The sequence below is a fragment of the Erpetoichthys calabaricus genome, chromosome 1, assembly GCF_900747795.2.
Source record: "Erpetoichthys calabaricus chromosome 1, fErpCal1.3, whole genome shotgun sequence".
In the NCBI taxonomy this organism is placed as follows: Eukaryota; Metazoa; Chordata; class Cladistia; order Polypteriformes; family Polypteridae; genus Erpetoichthys; species Erpetoichthys calabaricus.
Window position 1 is genome coordinate 310,235,810 of NC_041394.2, and position 12,395 is coordinate 310,248,204.

General features: G+C 38.0%; 1 protein-coding gene and 1 long non-coding RNA gene across 4 annotated transcripts in view; one reads left to right on the top strand and one right to left on the bottom strand.

Moving 5' to 3' along the window:
* atp2b1a (ATPase plasma membrane Ca2+ transporting 1a) overlaps positions 1 to 1,161 on the bottom strand; it is a 254,802-nt gene extending 253,641 nt beyond the window's left edge. For 2 of the 3 annotated variants that reach the window (XM_051931431.1, XM_051931436.1), the window contains exon 1: positions 435 to 1,161. The gene's annotated coding sequence lies outside the window, so the exon portion shown is untranslated. The remainder of the gene's footprint in view (positions 1 to 434) is intronic. The other variant, XM_028817370.2, reaches the window with a different exon arrangement.
* On the top strand, positions 1,161 to 12,147 carry LOC127529074 (uncharacterized). Its single transcript, XR_007935740.1, has 2 exons — positions 1,161 to 1,396; positions 11,551 to 12,147. It is a non-coding gene; the product is annotated as an uncharacterized LOC127529074 (long non-coding RNA).
* Positions 12,148 to 12,395: the final 248 nt, after the last annotated feature.

The window sequence follows — 12,395 nt, forward strand, 5'->3', positions numbered from 1 at the left end:
TTTAATCTTAGAGTCAAGCCATTTATAAATATGTATACAAATGTACTAAACTGAAATACGAGCAACCTCGATGAGCGGTTTACCCACTTGCACCTCGGCTGTAACTGAAAACGTTAAAAAAACTCAAAACGACAGAGGAACATCTGGGTCTGAATGATATGCCGCTAAAACAAGAAAGTAATACAGGGCATTCTGGAGCCTGTCGATAAAAATCTGACCAGCGGAATTCGACAGTGAGCTTCCAGTTATTTTTATCTTTTCTGCTGCACGCCCCCCCCCCCCCCCCCTTGTTCATCTTGAATGAATGGGAACACATCCTCATGCTTTCTCGTCACGTTATCCAACAAGGCCAATGTATATCCAGAACACTACAACAGCAGCAAGGATTATTAGAATAAAAAAGGGATAGGGGCGGCGGTGATGGATATACTCACTGTAGTCGAAATCCGATGAAGTAATGATGCGCCGGTGATCCTAATCTGCAAGAGAGCGTGCGAGGCGAGCCATGCACTTTTTCTTTCGTCTCTCCTTTTTGTCCTTATCACTTTGGTCGCGCCCCGGTTTTGAGTGACTGCCTTTGTCCGGGCAATTTTTCTTCTCCCTCTCAACGATTTTATGGGACTGTCGTAGGTTATGTTGTTAAAGCCGTTGGATTTACTGGGCTTTTGCTGCTGTTTCTCCTGAGAGAGTGTTGCTTCCTTGCACCTTGGAGAAGTGAAGCTGTTATCTCGCCTAGTCCCTCTTGTCAGTGTAGCCTCGTGCCTGCCCGCCAGAGGTCCACGAGCCCGCCCAGACTGCAAACGCGTGTCGGGCAAACAGAATTAAAACATATGCATAAAAAGTCAGAGCCGCTTTCCAAATATCCACCAACTTCCCAGAACGCCGCACATAAGCACTTCTTGCCTTGATGGCTCCCTCCAACACCGCTCGCGCGCGCATACACACAAACACACCGTGTGCTCACCACTAAGCGAACAATCCCCCTTGTCATTAATTATTCGACAAAGACACTCCCCTTCATATTTAACCCACGGAACGCTGCATTACAAGGGGAAAAAGCAAGTTTTTAGGCGGCGCTAGGATACAAAGCCGTCTACCAAAAATAACACGGGGCTCGTGCCACGACACGAAAATCTTCGACACCCGTTCACCACGCCAAAAAATGAAACGAGAGAGAAGGACATTAATAAAGTGTAGTAAATATATATAAAATAAAAACCCTGCCTCTTGTAATTATACGCTTACGTTTGCTTGCTCCCCTCCCACCATCCCAAAAAAAAAAATCCTCCGAGCAAAACGTCGCGAGAAGGTGGAGTTTGCTGCGTGAAGGGGGGTGTGGCTACGTCATCCATCGATACCCGGATGGAGATCCTCTTCAGCCTCTAACTTTGATGCGGTCAGTTTTTTTTTTATGGAATGCCGTTTAGGTCAAAATGTGCTAAGACGTTTATGACTTAAAATGAGTTCAATAGCCGGAGCATTGCTAACGCAAACAAATTTGAATTCGATTTTCTACATTTCTTTTTTTAACTATACAAACTCCGCCCAACGCCGAGAACAAGTCTTTCCTGGTGGCTAATTAGATCTTACGTCATTATTTCCATGACGTGGCTGGAGTTTGTTAATTCGAAGTGTCTCTTCGGCTTACCTCGCCCATGCCGATTGGACTCGATTTATATTGTGCGTTCAGCTCTATTCGACCTTGAGAACTATACTGTAGTTTGTAGTGTGACCAGTTGCAGTGTAGTTTTTCCTGGAATTAGATGTTTACTGTATGTGTGTGTCTGCAGAAAAATCTACCTATATACAAACAGTTGTGTAGCTGAATGTAGCGTATCTGGAATATTCGAGTCTCGGAGCATTACTTGAAACGAGATAGCTGCGGGAAATGAAGAAATACGTTGGACTGAATGGCCTGCACTCATTTTGTTATGCTTCTAATACAAGTTTTATTAGTTCTGGATCTTTTGCCCAAATGCAGCCTGTTTACTGATCAGCAACAAATGCACTTGTCCTGCCGCTGCCGTGACCTTAAATCGGGGTTTCCCCAAGTTCAGTGCTGGGGTTCCACTGTGGCAGCGGGTTTTCATTCCAGCCAGTTTTAAAAGAAATGGTTCAGTTTTACTTTTAAATGATGTGATTAATTTATCTTTTTCTTCTCTTGTTTTGCATCCAGAAATATGTGGTATCATATTTACACGTTAAAAAAACTTTTAAAATGTTCTTTTTTGCCACATCTTTTAATTTTAACTTTCTTTTACTATATTTTAAAGTCATATTTTCCTGTGGCGTTTACTTTTTTAATTGTATCTAAAACTTTATGATTACTGGTGAGCATTTGAAATGACATTGAATACTAGACGTAAACTGCTACTTTAGTTTAAAATTCATATGAGAGTTAATTAATCAGAAAAGGCTTAAATGGACAGAACTTAAAGAACAAAATCTTAATTAGCAAGAAAAAGAACAATAGTTAATGTCACACAAAAATGCTTGCTACATTTAAAAAAAAAAAAATTAGGATTGGCAAAAAAGGCAGAGACTAGGAAATGACATCTTTTTAATAATTTTGTTAAATGTCATTTGCACCAGTGTCTGCACTGCTTATTAATTGCTAGTATGTGAATACAATTTAAAGAACAAACACCACAGAAATAAAGTAAATTTAAATAAAATTGGTTATATAAAATTAAGTGTTTAAAACTAACAAAACACATTTATAAAATTTACAGTGCATCCGGAAAGTATTCACAGCACATCAGTTTTTCCACATTTTGTTATGTTACAGCCTTATTCCAAAATGGATTAAATTCATTTTTTTCCTCAGAATTCTACACACAACACCCCATAATGACAACGTGAAAAAAGTTTATTTGAGATTTTTGCAAATTTATTAAAAATAAAAAAACTGAGAAATCACATTTCTTTTAAATATAAATATTCTAGAGCACTTTTCTGAGAGCAAAATAAGAAAAGGAGTAAAAAAGCTTAACAATTCAATCAGTGAGACATAAAAGTGACCAAGTAATTTGTGTGATTATTTTTGCCAAAAAACAGTGTGTGAGTGTAGATTGGGCAGGGGAACAACAAGATTGCATTACTTAGATGGACATTGATAAGTGAGTCTATAAAATGTCTCCTGTGTGATAATCACTCTGGTAAAATTTTAAAGGTATTTTTAATAATGTAAAGCTCTATTAAGTGGTCAACAATGTGGCGCAGTGATTAGCAATCACAGTTCCATTGTTCCATGTACAGCTCACAGACTTGGTCAGAGTTTTATAAAGTTGTTCTCCATGTTTATAGGAATTTAATTTGGTTACTTTGTTTTCCTTCCACATCACAAACACATTCATGTTAGGTTAAGTCTATCTGTCTATCCACTTTCTGTACCCGCTTATTCACTTCATGGTCACAAGTTCGGATGTTGTCCCTGTGCAAGATAGGAACATATCCTTAATGGGACTTCTGTCCTTCAACAAAAAACTCACACATCCATGCTCACTTCTAGAGGGCCAGTTTAGAATTTCCAATTGGACTAACATGCACATATTTGGGATGTGGAAGAGAAACTGTTTGGATTTATTGTATTTTATATTTTTCCTGGCATGAGTGGTTCTGGGTCTGTGCATAAGTGTGCTATTTCATGGAGAGACATCCCTTCGAGGGTTAGTTTTTACCTTGTGGTGAACATTTCTAGAGCACCCTGTAACTTCAAATCACAATTCATTAAACTATGTGAGATAAAATACAGTGAATAATTAATTACATATGAATATTGGAATAGAAATGGAAGATATATCAAATTCAGTTTTGGATTTAGTTGTTTGTTGTTTGGATAGATACTGCAGGGTTCTGTCCATTTTCCAGCTGAGGCGTATGTGTGTGTATCTTCTTAAGATCAATCTGTCAGTTAAAGAAAACAGTTGCATCCTTAGGACCTTTTTGTATGGTGAGATTAATCTCTGTAGAGTCACCAAAGCCTCAGTACCAGTGAGAAAAGAGATTTCAGTGAGCTTTGGGTCAAATTGAAACCTTTAAAAGAGACAGTTATGTAAATCAGTGGGTTTGCAGGAAAACCATGCATGAGTTACTAATGTCATTACTAATCATCCATTATCCAACCCGCTGTATCCTAACTACAGGGTCACGGGGGTCTGCTGGAGCCAATCCCAGCCAACACAGGGTGCAAGGCAGGAAACAAACCCCAGGCAGGGCACCAGCCCACCGCAGCATTACTAATCATCGATGAGTAAAAGATACTTAAAATTTAATGAGAAAAGTTGCATTTGTGATTTTGCTAATCAAGGAAGCAAAATCTTTATTTTTGCTTTGTATCCTCTTGATCAAGTTTCTGATGTTGCTGTTCATATTGCTTTTCCTGACTGTCAAGCCAAATGAGTGACTTTAAGTCTTCTTCATTCCTTTTCCTTTCTCTGTGTTTCAACAGTCTTTGAACCAGACATTGGTGTACACATGTAAAATATAAATATGCTACTGTATGTTTACCTTATTTTTAACATTATGTTTGTGTTTTTGTTGTATGCCATTTTGCATTTTAGTTTAACTTTCTGTAGTATTCTGTTCATAAAGTATTTTTGTGCATGTTCCTGCATACTGTAGTATGCCAGGTTTATTGGTGGAAGTGCAGTAAACAAGAATAAAATGAAGTAAACTGAGTTGCTATATCTGTTGTGGTATCTGTGAATGGATAGCAACAAAGATGATATTGTCTATAGGTCAGGTAAAAAGTTTAAATGAGATGACAAGAAACACTTTTCCACCCAAATTACAGAGTTTGCATAGTGAGCTCCCATCTTAGTTTACATAGTGATCTCACAGACCTAAATGCAAACATTTCTGTTAGTAGAACTTATTTTCAAGGTAAGAACTAACTCTTTGATGGACTAACTTTCCTTCCAGGTCTGGTTCATGCCTGTCAACAGTTTCTGCTGAAATAGGCACCACGTGTTCCTGTTCATGCCAAAGTGTAATCGATTATAGAAAATGGGTGGATGGTAACTCTGCCTCTAAAACATGTGCTGTACTACATATTTTTATGCCTTTTGCCTTATTCCAATTTATTTATTCAAGGCCGGTTTCCTACCATGATAGGCTGTAGATCCTGCAGCTCTAAATGGGATAAGAAGTACACAATATGGATGGATAGTTGAAATATGTTTATTGGTCTTTGAAGAAGAAGAACACAGAACTTGGATGCCTTCAGATTTTCAACAACAAGAGGGTTTTCATCTGGAGAAAATTCTTTTCTATTCATGAAAAGGATGATAGTGGATACAGAGTAAATGTGGGTGTGTGCATCATTGCACCCTGTGATTATTTTGTATCCTATTCTGGAATAATGTCTGCCTTGTACTCAACACTGCCTGGGTAAAGAAAATGAATGAATTAATGAGGGTGTATGCATCCTTGTATCCAAATCAAACTATTACAAGGTTGTGCAGTGGTGTTCCAGGGTTGTTTGCTTTGTAACCAGCAAAGGATCACTCAGAGCAGTGCTCCCACTCTCTCTAGCACCATTCTTCTTGAGATGGAAGACCTAAGCAAGCATGTATCTCTATAATCAAAGATGACATTTCTACTGTGGCAAAAAAACACCTGAATTCCATGTGAATCTACATATTGCTAACAGTCTGACTATCAAGAAGAAAATGGAAGTACTGTAACACAATAATGAATGACAGAAGTTGAAGCAGTTTCTTTCTTGATTATTTTGCAATATAGATTTATGTTTGGTGTTCTTATTCTTATGGTATTCTTACTATTATTGGGGTAGTAGCAAAGCTTGGTGTTTGGAGAGTTTTTAATAAGATCAGAGTCTGTACTTGATTTGTGAAGTTTATGTGTTCTCCTTATGTTCCTATTGTTCTTATTTCACAATCTGATAAAATGCCGACAGTCTCTTTGATGTCCTAAGACTTTATCTACCCATTCAATTTTTAACATACTTGATGTAGACTGAATTTTTTAACACGTATGAAGTCCAGTTTTTTAACTGACACTGAGAACCACATTTGCACATTAATGGCATTTGCAGTGAGAGTATGATTTTTTTTTTTTTCAAACCTACTAGGAAACAGAAATCATTTTTTTTTTTATCTCACTCCCTTTGTGACATGGCTGAATGGTGTCTTCAACTTGCGCCTCAAAGAAGGAGTTAACAATAATAGATGAAAAGTTGATGATAATAAAAATCAGAAAACTTTCAGGGAGATGATGATGTGTTTAATTGGAATTTATGGGAGCAAGGCTAGTCCACTATTAAAAAAATGCATTGTTTTGCTGATGGTGTGGATGGAAAGGGCCAAAAATCATCATGTCTGCAGTGGCAAAAGAAAGTTAAAACATAATGTGATAACATAAGGCATTTTACAAGTGAGAGTAAACCATTCAGTCGATCAAACTTGTTGGGTCAGCTAACAGCTACATTGTCCCAGTGTCTCACTCAGAAGTTTTTTAGAAGTCATCTGTGCTTCAATTACAGGACACAGTAATTTATTCCACTGTGTTATGAATTTTTTTGTTTTTGTTTTGATATTGAGTTCACTTCCCCTTAATTTCCACTGGTGACTTCAAACGTGTTTCACCATATAGGGAAAAAAATCTGAAACATCTAAGCTAAATTCTTGCCTTCAAGTATTTTGCAGACCTGGACTTTTTCCACATATTGCATTCTTTGTGCTAGGATAAAGGAAAAAGTCATTTTAATAGCCCAACACCTGATTAGCCTCTTGAGTTGATGGAGTTCTTCATTGTTTTGAATGCTTACAACTACTGTATTTTTTTGTCCTGTGGATATGAGGACCAGAGTTTTCTGCCCAGTGAGGATTGCTGGCACCTGGACTGCCACTCATGAGAAGTAAAATCAGTTATATCTGCACGTATCACTTAACTCTTCTCTGCATTAATCTGCACCTTCCATGTGTTCTCTCAGTTTTTAAGTTTTCTTGATTGTTTTTTTTACTGCCTCTAACATTTACTAGTCTTTTAAGTTTTCATGACACTTCAAAGTTTAATAATATCAAAATCAATGTTATTCATATAAATTGAAAAGAGTAAAGGTTTAAAGTCAGGTGCCTGTCTACTAATGACCTTGTTCCAAGTGGCACATTCTCCTCTTATCTGCTCTGTTTATCTCCTGTTCATTAACTGGTTTGCACTTCCTTCAGTGTTATCCCCATTCTTTACATAAACAGTTGTGTCAGGCTACTTCAGTGAACTTAAAGTAATTTGTCTTGACTGTCATTCATTTGCTCATTTAATGATTGCTTCATTATGTTACCTGTGTAAATACTGGAAGCCAATATAGCTCACATACAGCTATGAACAATTAGACAGAAGATCAGATCCAAAAATGAAAGATGTAAACCTGGATTTCTCAAATGTGTCTCTGCACCCATCCAGGGTGAGCTCCTTTATTTCCATCTTGTGCAGCAGGATTCTGCCTCCACAGGACCCTTTGCTTGCTTTTAATATGCAGTAATTAAAAAATTCAAACCCACCTAATTAAATTCAGAGTTGTGAGTAGCAAGAGACTATCCTGGCAGCATCATGAATAAGGTGGGAACCACATCTGTGTAGGTCAAAAGTTCACCCTGGGGCTCACACTGATAGGGCCAATTTAAAATTGCCAAAACTTACCTTTACATCTTTGGTGATGCAGGTAAACAGCAAAACAAAATACACTAACATGGGAAGAATGTTCAAACTCCACACAAACAATAACTAGGCAAAGGACCTAAATCAATCTGTGACATAATAGGTTATGTTTGCTGAATTTGTATAGGCAGGTAGATAGATAATAACTATATACTGTATATATGGTTTTTCTTCTTTTTCTTTTGCGCCACATTATAAAACACTCTTGAATTTGAATTGTATACAAACATAATTCTTTATAAAGACTGTGGCTTCAGGGTCAATGTAGTGCTGTGGAAAAGTTTTCTGCAAATTTCACTTCTCTAAAATAACTCGGTTTATTATCCTCTGGTATACCGCTCCCCACGAAGTTCTGCTAAGTCAACCTGTAGCCTAGATCCTACTAAATTCAAAAAAGGATTTCAATTCTTGATCCTGCCTCTGCTGTTATCCACAGAATAACTGCCCTCATTAAAGTTGGAAATGATGAAGTTTGATGTAGTTTTTAAAAATGTCCATGACAGCTGATCTGAAGTTTGAGTTGAATTAACGACACCACAACATATGTAGAGTGAAGAGCATGGCTGTCTTCTGTGCTTTGCATAAGAATGTAATTGATTGGTTTTAATGGTGTTCTCGACTTTATCAGTGCCTTTCTCTTATTTCACTTTCTTCTTTGCTTTCAGCAGACAATTCAGAGAGATAAGTGCATCTTCCAACACAAAAGCCTATTGCAGCTAGCATGTGAAGAGATAATTCCATCTGGATTTATCTGTTAAATATTTGTGATGCAAGTGTCTTGTACATCTGTTGTCTGAACCCATTTTTTCCATTAATGGGATGAGAGGCTAAACAGCCTATCACATGGCGTCATAAGAGTACAATTGCACAATTGTGTTCTTACATGTTGCAAGGCATTTTAGAAGTGATAAAACACCCCATGTGCACATTAATTTGAAACGTGGAAAGAAGCAATGGGACTGAAAAAGATCAAAGGTAAAAAAGGAGAGTATTTAATTTAAAAAGAACCTTTCTGTTTTATTGAGTTCCCTTTATCCTTATATCCTGATTCCACCAGTCTTACCTCCCATTTCTCTTTCTTTCTCTCTCTCTCTCTTTTTTGGTCCCCCCTATACCTCTGTTCAGTGAGCTTTTGCTAAACTCACCTCCCTACACACTTTTACCCTAGACATAATGTGGCCTTTAAACGTCACCACAAATCCACCTCTGGGTTCAGGGTGCCCTTTACAAAGATAAAAAGATGCTTGTCTCTTTGGCTCCTTGCATTGGCCCAGGCACTTCCAGGTTCCAAGTTAAATGGTCAGGTCTCCATGAAAAATTCTTGGCTGCTTCTTCTGTCTTTATGGTGCCAGCCTGGAATGGTTTAATTGGTCTAGTGCCAGCCTTCTATGGCCTTTCTCTATCTCTCTCATTCTCTCTTTCTGTCTCTCATGGAGGGTCAGTGACCTGTGATCTCTGCAGGATCGTCTGTTCCCTGACATCAGCAAAGATTCACAAGTTTGTGACTAAGCTACATTACTGTATACTATATCTAGAGGGAATTCCACATGATTCAGCACATCCACTGATGCCCTCAAAGTGTTACTTTTAGGGGTTATTTAACCCTTTATGGCACCTGCCTGCTCATTCTTGCAGGCAAGGAGCCCAGTGTAGTCCTCCAGCATTCTCTCAGTTTTATGTCTCTCTTAATAGGATATCTTGCAGACTTTAGAGAAGCAATAACTAATCCAGGAATAAAATACAGATTTTTGTATCTGAGAGTAACGCTGACTGCAGTACCACCATCGCATTTAATACCATTGATCACAATATCCTTATAAATCACTTTAGTCATTTGGTGGGCCTCTCTGGCAATGTCTTAAATTGGTTTGAGTCTTACTTAACAGGTAGAAAATTCTTTATTTGTGGTAATTATACTTCAAAGACACATGATATTCTATATGGTTTTTCACAAGTATCTATCCTGGGTCCAGTTCTCTTTTCGATTTACATGCTTCCCTTAGGTCAGATTATCGCAAGGCATAACGTGAGCTACCACAGCTATGCTTATGACACACAACTGTATTTATCAATAGCACCTGATGACCCGGACTCTCTTGGTTCACTGACCCAATGTCTTACTTGTGTTTCTGAAAGGATGATTGGTAATTTTCTCAAATTAAATAAGGAGAAAATAGAAATCTTAATGATAGGCAAAAATGCATATAATGAGGGTATTAGAAATAAACTTGATTCATAAGGCTTAAAAGTCAAGACAGAGGTAAAGAATTTAGGGGTAATTATTGACTCTGACCTAAATTTTAAATCATATATTAATCAGATTACCAGGACAACATTTTTTCACTTAAGAAATATAGCAGAAGATAGATCCCATATAACTTTGTAAGATGCTGAAAAATTAGTTCACGCTTTTGTTTTTAGCCAGAATACTGTAACATACTCCTCTCAGGACTAACCAAAAAAGACATCAATCGGTTGCAACTAGGGCAGAATGCAGCTGCCAGAATCTTAACTAGGAAAAGAAAATCCAAGCACATCTGTCCAATTCTGATGTCATTACATTGATTACCTGTGTCATTTAGAATTGACTTTAAAGTACAGTAATCCCTCCTCCATCGCGGGGGTTGCGTTCCAGAGCCACCCGCGAAATAAGAAAATCCGCGAAGTAGAAACCATATGTTTATATGGTTATTTTTATATTGTCATGCTTGGGTCACAGATTTGCGCAGAAACACAGGAGGTTGTAGAGAGACAGGAACGTTATTCAAACACTGAAAACAAACATTTGTCTCTTTTTCAAAAGTTTAAACTGTGCTCCATGACAAGACAGAGATGACAGTTCCGTCTCACAATTAAAAGAATGCAAACATATCTTCCTTTTCAAAGGAGTGCGTGTCAGGAGCACAGAATGTCACATAGATAGAGAAAACAATCTCTGGCAAACAAATCAATAGGGCTGTTTGGCTTAAGTATGCGAAGCACCGCTGCACAAAGCTGTTGAAGGCGGCAGCTCACACCCCCTCCGTCAGGAGCAGACAAAGAGAGAGAGACAGAGACAGAGTTTGTTTTTCAAGCAAAAATCAATACGTGCCCTTCGAGCTTTTAAGTATGCGAAGCACCGTGCAGCTGCACAAAAGATAGCAACGTGAAGATAATCTTTCAGCATTTTTAGACGAGCGTCCGTATCGTCTAGGTGTGCGAACAGCCCCCCTGCTCAATCCCCCTACGTCAGGATCACAGAAAGTCAGCGCAAGAGAAAGAGAAAAGTAAGCTGGGTAGCTTCTCAGCCATCTGCCAATAGCGTACCTTGTATGAAATCAACTGGGCAAACCAACTGAGGAAGCATGTACCAGAAATTAAAAGACTCATTGTCCGCAGAAACCCGCGAAGCAGCGAAAAATCCGCGATATATATTTAAATATGCTTACATATAAAATCCGTGATGGAGTGAAGCCGCGAAAGGCGAAGCGCGATATAGCGAGGGATTACTGTACTGCTTATGGTTTACAAAGCCTTAAATAGTCTTGTTCCATCCTATATCTCGGAATGTCTTTCTTCTTACACTCCAAATCATAACCTTAGATCTTCAAATGAGTGTCTGCTTATAATTCCAAGAGCTAAACTTAAAAGAAGAGGTGAGACAGCCTTCTGCTGTCATGCACCTAAAATCTGGAATAGCTTACCGAAGTTCACCATGCTAATATGGTGAAGCACGTTAAAAAAACTGCTAAAAACCCATTATTTTAACATGCATTCTCATAGCTGCATATTAGTGTAACCCTGATATACTGTTTATGCATTGAATTATCATTTTTATTATGGCTCCGCAATCCGTACTAACCCCTACTTTCTCTGCTGTTCTGTTTCCAGTTTTCTGTGGTGGCGACCTGCGCCACCACCACATGATCAAGACACCATGCAGTCCCGAAATTGATGGATTGAAGGCCAGATGTCCACATGACCATCATCATCTAATTCTTCCACGTGAAGCCTGAAAACCATGAGGACTAATTGAGATCATTTATGTTAGGTAGAATTCCCAATGGGGGCTAGGTGGTCTCATGGCCTTGGAATCCCTAGCAGATTTTGTTTTTTTTTCTCTAGCCCTCTGGAATTTTATTTTGCTTTTTTCTGTCCTCCTGGCCATCAGACCTTACTTTATTATTAGTTACTTAATATTGCCTAATCTTGTTTCTATATTTTTTTTATGAACTTTTCTTTCTTCATTTTGTAAAGCACTTTGAGCTACAGCATAACATGCTATGTAAGTAAATGTTGTTGTTGTTGTTGTTGTTGTTCTATCACACATGACTCATGTGTAAAGATTTATCTTAAATATATATTAACAGGCAAATTCAGCTGTTGCAAAGAACTGATTTGTAATTTCAGTCGAGAGAATTATTAAATTGTTAGAAAATGTGGGTAAGGCTGATTAATAAATGTTAAATGGTTCTGTATAAATGAGAATGAGCATATGATTGTTTCCTTTTATATACTCTTACCTGAGTTCATAGTCCATCTCACTAGAATGGGTTCTAACTCCCACTGACCCTATGCTAGGATTAACTGGATTATGATAATGGATTAACAAATTGATATTTACTTATATACTTGGCTCCCCAAACCCCCACCATGGCCCTATATTGGGATAAGCAAGTTTAGAAAATGTACGGAACTGCACGCCTTCAAAATTGAAGGATTGGGGTAAGGAGCTT